The sequence below is a fragment of the Oncorhynchus mykiss genome, chromosome 18 (assembly GCF_057628025.1).
Source record: "Oncorhynchus mykiss isolate SJ-2025 chromosome 18, ASM5762802v1, whole genome shotgun sequence".
Taxonomy (NCBI): Eukaryota; Metazoa; Chordata; class Actinopteri; order Salmoniformes; family Salmonidae; genus Oncorhynchus; species Oncorhynchus mykiss.
In genome coordinates this window covers 50531943-50547453 of record NC_143039.1, presented here as the reverse complement: position 1 = coordinate 50547453, position 15511 = coordinate 50531943, and the positions used below count along the sequence as shown (strand labels likewise).

Here is a 15511-nt window from a genome sequence, read left to right as displayed (position 1 = left end):
CATACGGTGAGTTCCTCTTATACAACTGCTTCTTATTGTATGGTCAATGCAGTGTTCGCGCCATATGGTGATCTTAGCCTACAACCAATAGCAAAACGAGAACAGATAGTATAGGCCTTCCTTAGGCTACAATGAACACACACCCCATATGATGGAATAAGCCATCATTGTATAAGCCTTTATTCCTTTTGCCAACCTTGAAAGTAGCCTACCAGATAGGCCGACATTCAAACTTGCCTCGTCTGCCTGGGTGTCACTTAAATCCAACCCATCTTCTTCAACACACTATATAGGCTATAATGTAACTGCTTTTTTGAACGATTGTTTAATGTATAGGCAGGCCAATGTCTTCGCGTGTGGCTATGGCGTATTGAGCAAGGCTATCATCCAGACAATCCAAAAACATAATTGTTTTATATGTTTGAAATGCACTGTTAAAATATTAGTGGTCTATTCATAAAGGGCCAAGAGTTAAAAGCAAAGATGATTACATGATTACATGAAACCAGCTGCGCGCGGACACAACACATGGGCTCCAGCAGCATGGGGATTATAGAGCAAAGCGCTTTATGTGGCCTGTAAATCATGTTTAACATTTCTGTGGAGGGAAAAGTGGAATTTCAAACATCTAATGTGCACTTTCTGTTTTCTCAAACAGACAACCTTGTCATGTGAGTGGTTTACCTCCCAAACAGAAGGTCAGCATCCGACCTGAGTCGTTTTCTCATGGCTATTAGTCCAATCTATAGGTCCCTTTCATAACAGGCATGTAATTGGAAATAAATTGCACATTTGTCAATTGAAATGTCTGCTAGTGAGCTGTGAAGTTGTGCTCAGGCGATTATTTCCTCGCGTCACCCCACCTCCTTGTGAAATGTGTGATTACAAGGATTGGGGTATTTTGGGACTAAACTCCTGTAAATCTGATTTTGAAAGAGGTTGATTAAAAACCTTTTCGATTGTGGATTGGGAGTGGTGTTGAAACGTGACGTGGTTTTATGGCTTAAACTAGGCAGGCCTATAGAGTTTGGATCTATATTAAACGATTTAATTCCTAACTTAATAACATTAGGCCTATCATTAACTATGAAATGCCCATTATTATTATTATTATTGTTATTATTAACCTTATTAATAGTTACTAGTTAGGCCACATTAGTAATTATTATTAGGCTTGTTGTTGTTAATATTACGGTGTTAGCCTATTCTGTTCTGCATAACTGGTGTTTATGCTAAGCTGAAGGTGATTTTGATGTTGCCAACTTAGAAGTTGCTAACTTAAATGGTAGCATTGTTGCCATGCCCTGTATTATGCTGTTACAATCAAGATATAAGGGTAGTTATTGATAAGGTTACACAATGCATCGGCGATACAACTGATGCAGGGCAAGAATAACTATTGATTTATAGTGGCCTATTATGGTCACCAATGGGGTTGGAACAGTACAAGTGTTTTGGTGATTAAAAGCACCTGCCTGTAAGCTACTTTAAGTGTCATTACTTCATGCTTAAGACTGTTTCAATTGAACATGACACGTGAGTCAGGTATTTTCACACACACACACACACAGACACACACACACACACACACACACACACACACACACACACACACACACACACACACACACACACACACACACACACACACACACACACACACACACACACACACACTGATTTGAGATCACTAACGCTTGGCACACACAAGCATGTGTATCTTACTGCAGTTGTATTTATTCCCATGGCTTTCAATTTCCAATGGACGACAATAGTTATCAGCAGCCCTATAAAATATTTTTATAGCGTTATTTTATAGCTGCATCTGAATTATGAGATTGCTTGGGTATCATTTTCCATTTTCGACCACTAACGTCTTATTCCTTCAATTTCAGCACTTCCTCCCACAATATAAGATGAAGTAGCATACGACGTTGCACAGGTAATATATATAAGTGTATATAATTATTATTTTTTTTGTTATTTTTTTTTATTACCGTTGATAGGCCCATAGGTCTACACTATACATATAAGTGATTTGAACAACCAGTCAATTTGTCCCATGTCAGTCTTAAATTAACTTGAACGCATCCTTAATTTGTACACATAGGCCTCATATTATCACCAGAGTAAGCTACAAAGACTGAGGATATTCTAAATGCACCAGATGGAATTTAAAATTCGTTTGATAGGCCTACCTGTGTAGCAGCAATCACATGACTCATGAGCAATAGGGTGTGTAACTAACGAAATCACATCTGTTTCTCTTTGGGGACACTTCGAGTGGGGCTTTGCGCATCGTTAGAAATGTATATGAGACCATAGTTCTGCATACAACGTGTTCAGTGTGTGTGTTCTTCAGATACACATCAAGTCTAATTTTGCACTATGAAAATGTCTCGCTCTCTTTCTCTCTCTCTCTCTCTTCCTCTCACACCGCAATTGCGCACGCACACACTCACATAAATATGTATCGCTCAACTTGTATATCAAGGTATCGCCATCATTTTGATAAAGTTTATTGTAGGCCTAAACGTTTAATATCTAGGCCTATATCAATATCATATTTAAAATGGCAAAAAAATAATTTAAAGTAAGACGTAAAGGTGTCCTCAATATCTTGTCCTTGATGATTTTGGCTTCTTCGTTGATATTTGTTCTTACAGTCGATAACACAAAATAAAGAAAATCGACCTCTTGAGCAGCCAAACTTTCTAGACATCTTGACCAAAATCCAAATGTTAATTTCTAAGACAAACGGAGCTCTGACATTTAAAAACCGGTTTGAGGAACAGGCCTATAGCCTATTTCAAGAATCGTACGTGTTTGTATTGTTTGATTTGTCATAGGCTACAGAATTTGTTCCAAATAGTCAGCCTTCAAATAAATAATCTTAATTTTCCTAATGTGTTTGTTTAGAGTATAATAATCATCTATCAGATATATTATGAAATGCATACTAATTTGATCCGACGAACACGAATACTCAAAGAATATGGAATAAATATGCGTTGCGTTATTACAGAAAATACCCATAACAAACTGATCGGGAAAGTGAGTTTTAGTTGTGCGTCTTCCTTATGAAAGACGTCACTTCACCTGTTCTGCCAATCACGATGCAGTGTTCATTTCTGTAAAGAAAATACATTATAAAACCAATTTATTCTCTGAACAAGGTGCTTAGAAATGAAGCTTTTCTGCAATCAACTTAATAGTGTGGGCATATGCAACGTGAATATATTATTTTATTAGAAAATAATTTCTCAGGGTTTTGTTTCATATTAACGGTTGAATTCATTCATCAAATCATCTTGATATTGGAATCACGCAACTAGATGGGGTCAAATATTCGATGGGATATTAATGTAGATACATATATGGAAGCGTAGGTCATTTAAATTAGGCACCGTTGCGGGCAATGCACCCACTTATGCATGACTTATTCCTTTGGAAAACAGTGACTGATGTTACAGTGGAAAATCGTTCACTGTAATACAGTTTTAATTGAATCCAACAGTGATACATTTGCAGACACGAATCCCTGCGTCTCAGATGCATTATAACACAACGAAACACAAATTATGTAATTATTCAGACACTTATTATTTGATTAAATGAATATACTAAATACAAATATGTATAACTACGGTTATTGTATATAATATGCGAAATAATCATAATAATAATGACGAAAAAGGACCTTCACTTTGCCGAAGAAAATGTGTGTATGTTTATGGTCTTAAAATGACTGTCTCAACATCCCTATTTAGCTGAATAGTGCTTCCAATAGGACTCTATATATACTTAAGCAATAAGGCAGGGGGTGTGGTATATGGCCAATATAGCTAGGGGCTGCTTACGCATGTCGCAACGTGGAGTGCCAGCCTTTAGCCGTGGTATATTCGCCCCCGAGGTGCCTTATTGCCATTATAAATTGGTTACCAATGTCATTAGAACAGTACAAATATTTTTTTTCTCATACCGGTGGTATATGGGTTTTCAGCCAATCAGCATTCAGGGCTCAAACAACCTGGTTTGTAATAAGTAATAATCTAAAGGGTGTCTATGGAATGCTTTTACATCAACCTATTCTTAGCTTTTAGGTAGACTTTGCTTTACAAACCTCAGTATATATCATGAAACACAAACATTCTGAGCGGGTAAGTGTACTTAATAAATTATATTAGGGCGACATAAGACATTAGAAACAGAGCTCTGCAAAAACCATGATGTGACCTCCGCAAAAGCAATGTGGAATTATATTGAAACCAGTTCCAAACATGAAGCAGAGAAGTGATGTTCAAAATTCAAAAGTGACAAATGTGAATACGGTATGTGATAACCCTAAGACATATTTCATTCTGTTAGCTTGTAGTTATATAGATAGTATATTCATCAATAGATCTTTTTACATTTTTTTTTTTTTTATTGTTTGGGTAAATGTCTTCTGAGAATACATTGGAAATGAATCCCTAATCAATACATCATTACGTGAAAGGCTTCAAATTACAGTGTGTGTGTGTGTGTGTGTGTGTGTGTGTGTGTGTGTTGTTATACTGTGTGCTCCTCTGTTGGCTGCTCTCGTCGTGATGAGAAGTCACACCTTACTGCAGACACACGAATGGAAACGCAACGAGTTCGCTCTGGCTTCATCCCTCTCTCTGGCTTCATCCCTCTCTCTGGTGTCATCCCTCTCTCTCACACGCACTCCGTCACCCTTATGCTCCTGAAATGCTCATCATTTATTTGACCAAAGCAGAACACGAAGCAACAATGATGTTCTTGGTTGAATCGGATGTGTGTGTCCGTGTTCTCTACTGATCTCCCATCGATTTGAACAACAAAGTGGCTCAAGCAAAAACCAACCTCCGTCATATTATCGCAACAGTTGGGGATAACAGTCTAACGAATTGGCTGTAGGTTTCTAATGCAGTGATTAATAACAGGCCATACTGATAGGCATATGCCAGTGCCATGATATTTACTCATGATTTGCTATTTGATAGCAGTAGTAATTTTCTAAGTGAGTCATTGAACAAGCACACCTCGTATTCTGATAGCGGATTGGGTGTCAGGTTGGGAGACAAGTGATGTTTATTCAGGACCAGTGAATGAAAGTCTTATAATGTTCAATTGATCTCTTAATTTAAAAATAACTGTAATGATTTTGGTATAATACAGGCCTACTATAGTAGATACTTCCGGCCACATAACAAGAGTAAGCTTGTGGTCCCCTTTGACAATAGTTGATTGAAATATAATTCACACACTTGGTAACATGACTAGTCTCATTATTAACAACACGATTGGTCAATTAATAGACAAATAATTGGAGGCAAAAGCTTGTGCTGCACATATTGAGGATGACTGGAAATCTGTAGGCTACTGTTTATGAGGTTGTGTGGCACTGTGTATTGGGTCAAATTGTTTTAAGTTGATAGAATTCTGTGATTATTTGTTTTTCTTTGATATTGAAAGCCTTTCAACTTCATGACAAAACCAAGTGTACGTTTGTCCGCGCTCTCTTCACATTCAATACTTTGCCGTAATAAGAGTGTGTCGTTTTCTTATCCTTCGTCTACAGGTGTGTGTATCCAGCCTAGCCGCGTGGGTCTGGGTGGGCCCGAGGGGTTGGCTGTTATCTTTGGTTATCTAGCTGTATGAGTGGTGTACATTCTTCATAAAGCTAGATAACCGAAAGTAACAAGAATCCCATTGCGCTCCCGCAAGGCCTGTTTCTTGTGCCCGACAAACAAAACAAAATGGCCGACGCCCGAGAGGAAGTGACTCAGCGTTTGTGCCCAGCCAACCGATCAGAAGACTTAAAGGTACAGTACGTCAGACTCAATTGTCACTAATGTTAAGCTCACATGAGGATGCATAGCAGGTTTGAGGGGTTATATGTGTAGCAGCTAAGAATGTACCGTAAGCTCACTTCAGAGCAAGCTTAAAATGTTGCCGATGGAGCCATCCAAGAGGTACTTTGTCAAGGAGAATGGTCACGTGTGTTGCGAAGCAAAGGATCACTGGTTCGAGCCCAGTATGGGGCAGTCGGACTGTGGAAGAAGCTAAGCTGTTAGCGGCAGACAGACCCACGTTACATATACCTCTGTTCAAAAGTTTGGGGTCACTTAGAAATGTCCTTGTTTTTGAAAGAAAAGCTATTTTTTTGTCCATTAAAATAACATCAAATTGATCAGAAATACAGTGTAGACATTGTTAATGTTCTAAATGACCATTGTAGCTGGAAACGGCTGATTTTGTTATGGAATATCTACATAGGCGTACAGAGGCCCATTATCAGCAACCATCACTCCTGTGTTCCAATGGCATGTTGTGTCAGTTAATCCAAGTTTATCATTTTAAAAGGCTAATTGATCATTAGAAAAGCCTTTTGCAATTATGTTAGAACAGCTTAAAACTGTTCTTCTGATTAAAGAAGCAATACAACTGGCCTTCTTTAGACTAGTTGAGTATCTGGAGCATCAGCATTTGTGGGTTCGATTACAGGCTCAAAATGTCCAGAAACAAAGACTTTCTTATGAAAGTCAGTCTATTCTTGTTCTGAGAAATTAAGGCTATTCCCTGCGAGAAATTGCCAAGAAACTGAAGATCTTGCACAACGCTGTGTACAACTCCCTTCACAGAACAGCGCAAACTGTACCTAAACAGAATAGAAGGAGGAATGGGAGGCCCCGGTCCACAACTGAGCAGGAGGACAAGTGCAGACAGACAAACAGACGCCAAGTAAGTCCTCAACTGGCAGCTTCATTAAATAGTACCCGCAAAACACCAGTCTCAACGTCAACAGTGACTCCGGGATGCTGGCCTTCTTTAAGTGAATGAGCCTTTGAAATGGTTGAGGCAAGCCATTACAGTTTGGCATGATTTACAGTATGTTTGAATTTGAAACATAGTTAAGCACTTTATGCTGTAACTTTGTGAAAGGTACATATGAGTAAAGGTATACTGTAATTTGATTACCATTAGTATTGTCTAAAGGAGGGGAAAGAGAGTGATAGAGAAAGAGAGATAGAGACCTAGCTGTTTCCTCCACCGCAGTGAAAGAGTAAAAGACAGTATGAGAGTAAAAGGCCTCCCTCACCTTTCACTGGCCAAGTGAGTTAGCGATTGCAGTAAAAAAAAAAAAATACAAGCATTTTTGCCATACACCAAGGAATCCTCTCAACCACACACACACACACACGCATGCACGCACGCACGCACACACACACACACACACACACACACACACACACACACACACACTACAGACATACTTCCATGCAAACACTCGACCCAATCTGTGGTATTCACACAGAAAGCAAACGGTACACATTACAATCCGTTCATCTTCATCTCCACCTGCGTCAATAATGTCAGGGTCTCTAGAACGGCGGCTTATTTTGCATACAGTATTTTTCAAGCCAGGGCCGAGGGGCCTTAACATTATAGCGCCGGATTCGTACACGCAACCTTTGGAACCAGAGGCAAATGCTTACTCGCATCCATCCTCCCGATCTGCAAAACCAAAGCCAACTTGAAGGTAACAGCGCTCACTGTTGCCCCTAGTGGCCCGTTTCCATGTCATCTCCCGACGTCCTCAGCCGGATGGACTATAAAACAAACTCCACCCTGCTCCATTTTCCCTCTTTCCTAAATACCACACTCTTGTTCACAAAGAGGCGTCCATCTTAGATGCTTTGACAAGAAATGAAGTACTTAGCTCACAGTTTTGCTCTAAGGAGCGGTAATGAGGCAGCTTAGCTTTCCTCCCCTGGCCCTGTTTTTTGTTCCCCCTGTACAATGTGTACAGTATCTGCTCATTTAAATATTTGTTGACTGATTCTTTTGTTTATTTTATTCTCTGATCATTCGATTTCAGTTCATTCTATTCTCGGGGGTCTGATTATTTTGTATGGTGAGGCTAGTTCCATTTAGTACTTTCTTTGGTGTTTGAAAAGGGTCCGAATATAACATTTTCATTCTGGTCAAATCTGAGATTGATGTATTATAAATGAGATGTAGCTTTGTTGCCTTCGATGCCAATATGTTATAAGTGTGTCCAGCTTTCAAAAAAAAACGAAGTGGCCCCTAGCGAATCAGAGGCCCCAAGCTAACATGTATTACGCAAGTTCCCACCCCACAACATCTCTCTGCTCTGCTCAGATAAACTGTTTGCCATGGTAATCAAAGCTTCAAAGTATTTGGTTTGAAGATAATGCACGATTGATCTGCAGTTATTTGACTATTTAGAGTGCTAGCTATAGCTGGACACTGCTAACTACTGTAGCATGACTTGTCCACCTAGACGTGTAAATGATCCGTAGAAAGTGACTAACTAGACCTGTTGGTACACTCTGCCTTTGCACTATTAGACTATCGCGTCTCTCATCCCTGTTCCGTGTTCGTAGACATCGGTGCCAATGGAAGATTGAATTTGTTAGCTGACTGAGTGACTGCATTCATGAGACTCAATGTTTGGTGAGCTGTTTGAAATTGCCACGGTTCTGTAAGGTAATTCCAATTGGTTAAAGACTGAGATTCTAACATGGAAATGGCAATCAGATCTAGCGATTGTTTGTTGATTCGACAAACGATCTGCCCTCGCCTTGTTGCTCTAGCATAGGACACCGTACTTTCTCCTTTCACACTACCGCCCCACGTTTCTCCTTTCTGTCTCACTCACTCTCATTCATTTCATTTTATTCTCCTCGTTTTTTTTCTAGCCTGGATTCTCAGATGGTTGGATCTGATTTGCATGCATTTGCATAATGAATGTCATTTGCATGCTCAGGGGCAGACCATACCATGAGAACGGGTATCTTGGTTGTTTGTGTGTGTGTGTGTGTGTGTGCGCGCGCACGCGCATGTAGATGTTACTTGTGTGGAATAAAGCAAATATAGCCACATCATCTTGTTGTTCATCCATAGTGTGTATATCAAATGTTTGTATTGGTTTGTGTGTACATTTTTCCAGATACATCTCCTCCCTCATATTTCTACTGTAGTAATTCTTTAAGCGTGCACAATATGTATCAATGTATGGATGTGTGTGTGTGTGTGTGTGTGTGTGTGTGTGTGTGTGTGTGTGTGTGTGTGTGTGTGTGTGCGTGTGTGTGTGAACCTGAGAAAGACATGCGTGCATGTCCTGCTCATTGGCCTATAGACCTGACAATCATCTCCCTTCCTCCATCTGTCCCACCCCCCTTGTTTCTCTGTCCTGGTAACCATTCTGTAATGCACTGACTAAATGAAAGATACTCACTTCTCTATCCCAGCATCCTTCACTCCCTCCCTCCTCCCTCCCTAGTTTGCCCCCTTCTCCTGCACAACGAGTCACAGCCCTGCTGCCACCATCTTAGAATAGGACAAGGACTGGCACAAAATGGCAGCACGTAGGTACTGTTGTTTTAGTGCCCTATTCCCAATCCTGCGCCTTCCACCCATTGCGCTTTTGCCCCCTCTCGCTTTCCTGCCCCATTGGCTGCCTCGAGACTGCGTTAATTACTGGCAGTGTGTTAATTGCATAGATTGCCTGAGAGGCGTTATGGGAGAGGGAATGTGATCTGAGTTAATCACGAAGCCACTCTGTATTTTATGTCTTTTAAGCTGGCATTCTGAGGGGCAGCTGTGGTCTTCCTCGTCCTCATGCAGTGTTCATTGTGCCCCTCCTTGCGACAAGACTGCAAATGTCGTTGTTCCGCCATTTTGTGAATTAGAGGAATTTATTTTACCTGACTTATTTCGGCTACATGAATCAAATCAACGGAAGGCGTTATAATTACGAGTGCATATTAATGACAACACTGTGGGTCTATTTGCATATGGGGCATGAAAGCGTTTTATATTCATGGAGCATGTAGCTGAGGATGGTTAGATCATGTGAAAGATAACCTGCTACACACACACTCACACATACCTATACACACACCATGTTATCAGCACAGAGCACTGTGTATACATGCATAGACACTAGACACAGACACACACACACACACGCACACACACTCTACTATGACATAAAATAACCTCACACAGAACATTAACTCAAAAAGCATGGTTCACATTCCTTTATACACACACAATTTAATAGATATCCCCACAAGGATATTTTGTACACAGAGTTATTGAACATTTGATCCACTGACAGCTGAAGAGTACTGTAACACCCTTACTTGATAGTATTTCATGTGTTCAGGTGACAGAATTGGTTTAGTCTCGAGAAGAACTCAAATATGAGTTAAGAGGAAACCGATTGAAACGGGATGCACCAATGGACATACTGAGAATATAAAGTCGCACACACACTGACGAGATGTTTTCCAATATCTGGTAGGACAATTAACACTTCTAGTAGTGTTGATCACTCTGTCCATGTCCATGGAAACTCAAGGGGCCAACTTGGGAAGAGAGAAGAGGAGCAGGCAGAAAGAGAAATGAGGAAGAGGAAGCTCCGCGTGAGAGCAGAGTAAATGAGAGGGAGAGAGAGAGAGATGGAGGGAGGGGAGACCGATGGGGAGAGAGAGAAGACAGTGAGGTCTCAATAGTGAGAGGCTTTCTTTGTCTTTCCATGTGAGGTTTATTTAAGGGGGGGGGGGGGGGTATAAGAGGGAAGAAGAGGGTGTGGGGGTGGGTTCAGCCTTGCCCAGCGCAGCCGACAAGCGGAGCATTGTCCTCCGTCAGTACGGCGGCACTTGTGGCGTAACGCCATTATTTAGACCAGTGGACGGAGAGGGGTCTGGAGACCGGCTTAAGCAAAATGCCAATTAGAGCCGGCTCGCCCTGATTAATGAAAAGGAGAATTGGTAAACAATGTTGCCCACTGTCATGGTAACCCCCCTCTTCCGGAACCCCCCCCCCCCCCCCCCCCCCCCCCCCCCCACACACACACCTTTGTTTGCCATAGGAGTGCTTAGAAGCCTTAGATTAACAAGGTGCTCTTGTGGAGCCAGTTCTCCACCCTCTCCTCATCACATGAATCCCTAGTTGAGGAACTGAAGGCAAATGCAGTTTTCCCTCGCTATTAAGTTGCCATTCAAGTAGAGTAGCAACACATGCACACACACTCACACACACACACACGTCATATTATCCCCTCATAATGCTAAATATCAACATTCTGATTTGTTTGAAAGCAAACAAGATATAATCAAAGAAATACAATTAGAGTTGGACTTGTAATGAGAATTATCTTTTTATTGTATTAATATATTACAACATCAATCATTTACATTCTAAATCCTTTGAAAATATTTGGATGGCGAAGTAAGAAGAGAATTAGGTCGTCCACTGAAACAGTATCCCCTCAAATGTTTTGTTGGCGTTGCAGCTTAGTGTTAATCACAGCCTGTCTAATACTCGGGTCCACATTTCCATTCGTCCTACTTTATTGTTTATTTAAAGCGTATGCACTGAATAATTAGCTCGCCACGTACACCAATCAGGGGAATGCCAACGTGGGTTGCCATGGCGACCTCATCAGGGCCCCCCGCCAGCCACAAACAGGACAAAGACAAATAAAGCGTGGGAAAATACTCAGGGGCTTAGACAATGACAGTGGTGGGGCGATGGAGACTGAGACTGTGTTGGGAATGGATGAGGGTGGGAGGGAGGTGGAGGGTGGGCAGTAACTGGGTGTGTGTCTGTTGGGATTGGGGTGGTGGGTAGAGGGCAGCTTATGTCTGGACTGTAGCTACTAGACATGTGTGGGGGGGGGGGGGGGGGGGGGGGGCAAGGCATATTGCAGACCTGTCTAGCTAGGTCTGGGGGTGTGTGTCTGTGTGTGTGTGTGTGTGCGTGTGCGTGCGTGCGTGTTGTGAGGAGGGGTGTCCAGCTGAGGACAAGTGTATCAAGTCAGAATATTAAGTATATCTCAACATAAGTGACAGCTGTACTATAAAGTATATGACAGACGCATTACTCTACAATTACATGTTAAGACATACGCATTGTATTAAAAGTTCCTTTGAGGTATATGCCACTTGGCACCATATTACAATCCTTGTAGTAGATCCACTCACACCCAGAGGGGGTCCATGAAGAGAGCAAATACTTGGCTCAAATTGAATCCCATTCTACCCAAAATTCCCCTCTGCTTCGCTCTACTAATGCAAGCTTGCCTGTTAGACCCGTAAAAGGGAGCACGTTTTAACCTCTGCCCTTCAATCCCCCCTAGGTGACCCATCACATTGAAGTTATGATGTCAAGGCCAGTCATCTGGCTCCGCCTCCCTCTGAAGTCCACCACCTGCCGACGGCCACCCCACCTCACCAATAGGGATGTCCATTTCCGAACATAGTGGTGCCCACCTCACCTAAATGGAAGCGGATTGAATCCTCTTGTTAAACCTGAAGCACTTTGTTGCAATTGAGGGATCTCCCTTCAGCCTGGACTGAACATGGGGTAATGTACTGTTGAGTCATGGATACCAATGGATACTCAACCACAGCTGAAAATAGGGTAATGTACTGTTGAGTCACAGATACCAATGGATACTCAACCACAGCTGTGTCTGTGGGCCTAACCCCCAGACTGTCTTCTGAACGTCCGGATATACCAATCAAAGTAGAAGTTTAAACGGACCACTGTGAACTGTTGCGTTTCTGTCCTCCCACAGCTAACTGGCTGGATACATGGACACAAATGGACATATCTGCGATAAGCAGACGGATGTGGACCATGATAGTTGAGAAGAACGTAGACTAATACCCATATTGAAGCATATTGGACTAGCGTATGGAACGCCCATGAGTCCGAATGGTAGACACATAGACCTTGAAGCGGAGTTGTTGTTCCGGAGCCGGAGTATACCATTCAACACAGACGGCATAGGCCACTAGCCCCGTGTTTAGTGAGGGTTGTGAGAAGTGTGCGTGTGCGCTGTGTGCGCTCTGTTGTGATGGTACACCGGCCTCTCTGAGACGACTCTACACACAGCTGTATCTGTCACATCTGCCATACGTTCGGGGCCGCGGGTCAGCTGATCTGTCGATGCGTATGTGTGCTTGTTTGTTTACTTGTGCTTGTCTGTGTATGTGCACGCACTTCGCGTCAGCCTCACTCAGCGCAAGTTCTGTTCTCGGATTGTAAGCAACACACACACACACACACACACACACACACACACACACACACACACACACACACACACACACACACACACACACATAGTAAAGGTCTTGTAAACTGCTTCTGGTTAATGGTCATTGGATTTATCATGCACTTATGCTACAGTACCTGGCAAAAATATATATATTTGACACTGGAGGTTATATGGCTTATTGGTGGAATCCACCACTGATTTTATTATCAAGGGGAGGCAAACAAGTATTTTATATTGGACAGAGCACATAGTATTCCGATAATGTGTGTATAGATAGAACACATGAAATTCATTAAAAATAGAAACATAGAAATGCATCTTGAAATCTATGCAAATGAATCAACAAACAATTTTATCATTTGCTTCTGAGAATCATTCAAATTCTAAAGAGGGTTTTGATTTTTTTTCCCAAGGACAATCCTGTTAAATATTGTAGGGTGATGCGAGAGAAATGGAATGAAAGTGCAACGTAGAATGGTTTCTGCTCTCTGTTGGGATTTTACCCTTGTTTTTCCTCAACTGCTTTGATACATTTTTAAACAGATGTATCAATATCGAAATATAAACATTGGACTGGTTCATTCACTTAACTGTGCAGGGACATCTATACATCTTCAGATTGGTTCTAATGGATCGACTGCAAAGTTTCATGTACATTTTTCCACACAACTCCAATTATTTCTGGGATTTCAAGTGGACATTTTTACTCTGTGCAGCTTTTATATTTTGTAACTTTTGCCGCTTTTTGTAACCAATAATGTGACTAATCATTCGGAGCAACTGCAATTCATATTTAGATTTTTTTTGGGGGGGGATTTAACTTCCACAATGTTGAAAATGTTTCATATTTTTCCTGTTGCAAGTTTTAGAAAAACGATGCAATGGCTGTATGAAAAATGTGTTTGATAGTGTGATGTACTGTACAGTTTAACAACAATGTGTACTCCACATGAACAACACATATGCACTATATGAGCAAGTATGCAATATCCTATAGTCTAGAAATACTGTTATCAAGACCACACTATATGTAGTGGGTTACTATGCAATATGTTGTGAGGATTGTGCAATCAGAGTGAATGTGGGCTCTACACGAGGAGTTTAAACTAAACAGTCAGAGTGAATGTGGGCTCTACACGAGGAGTTTAAACTAAACAGCCAGAGTGAATGTGGGCTCTACACGAGGAGTGTAAACTAAACAGTCAGAGTGAATGTGGGCTCTACACGAGGAGTTTAAACTAAACAATCAGAGTGAATGTGGGCTCTACACGAGGAGTTTAAACTAAACAGTCAGAGTGAATGTGGGCTCTACACGAGGAGTTTAAGCTAAACAGTCAGAGTGAATGTGGGCTCTACACGAGGAGTGTAAACTAAACAGTCAGAACGAAGTATCTGTAGATGTACGTATCATGTAGAAAGCAAGAGTGTAATTGATGGAATGTGTGCACTATTTGGAATGTATGCAATTTGTATGGAGGAAGTATGCACTATGTTGAGGGTGAACGCAATGTTTTAATGACAATGTTGGATTTTAAAGAGATGCTTGCATGAGTGCACTATGTCCCTCAAAATGCATAGCCTATGTTAGTTATGTTTGCACATGGCCTCTGAATCCTGACTGTATGGGACTGATTCATTCTTGTACCATGTACTGTGAAGTATGCAGGATTAGTTTACACAATCAATAAAGGTTTACATTGGAAGAAAAAAAATGACACAAATGTCTATCTGGAATTTCAATCTATCTATTCAGTTTGTTTTTCATCGAGTCAAGTCATAGTTCAGCGTAAGTTTGCATTGAGATTTCATAAATGAGTATTTCTTCACTAAGGAAGTTACCTAGAGTCACAGTATTCCAGGATCCAGGTTCTGAGGCATAGACTGTATGAAATAAATATTACTTTACAGTAAAGGAAAACCCCTGAACATTTGAATGTGAATCACCATCATCTGCATTGTAGCCTTTTTACAGCAGAGTTCACTTGTTCTTCTGCAGGCCTACGGTTGCTGTCATTTTGAGGGACCGTTTTTAGTGTCAACCAAGGAGCCATGTGTTCAGACGGGAACATAAGCACATAGCACACGAATTATCAATGTTTACACGGTTGCGCAATTCCAGAGGAACCGCGAGCCGCATCTGGGCAATTAATGTGAGACATCGCGACATGGCCGCTCGTAAGGCAGCACGGGCCAGTGGAACAGCTGTTATCATCAGAACTTAGCAAAGCAGAGCCATTTTACAGGCAGTTATTTTGTGTCAATAATTGGCCACCAATTAAACGGCTTGATACAGTCTTACTAGGTGCTTTGTGGCGTGTATTGTTATGTATTATTTAACAATCCTGCCTTTGTTGAGCATATACCACTATCTCCAAGTAACGACACTGACACTACGGCTTGTGCACC

The 15511-nt window shown here is 41.4% G+C and overlaps 1 long non-coding RNA gene across 1 annotated transcript; it reads left to right on the top strand.

Annotated features, from left to right (window-relative positions):
- Positions 1 to 1894: 1894 nt before the first annotated feature.
- LOC110496315 (uncharacterized) lies at positions 1895 to 14818 on the top strand. The gene is made up of 4 exons (XR_005037489.2): positions 1895 to 1942; positions 5585 to 5828; positions 6648 to 6747; positions 12179 to 14818. It is a non-coding gene; the product is annotated as an uncharacterized LOC110496315 (long non-coding RNA).
- The last annotated feature ends 693 nt before the right edge of the window (positions 14819 to 15511 follow it).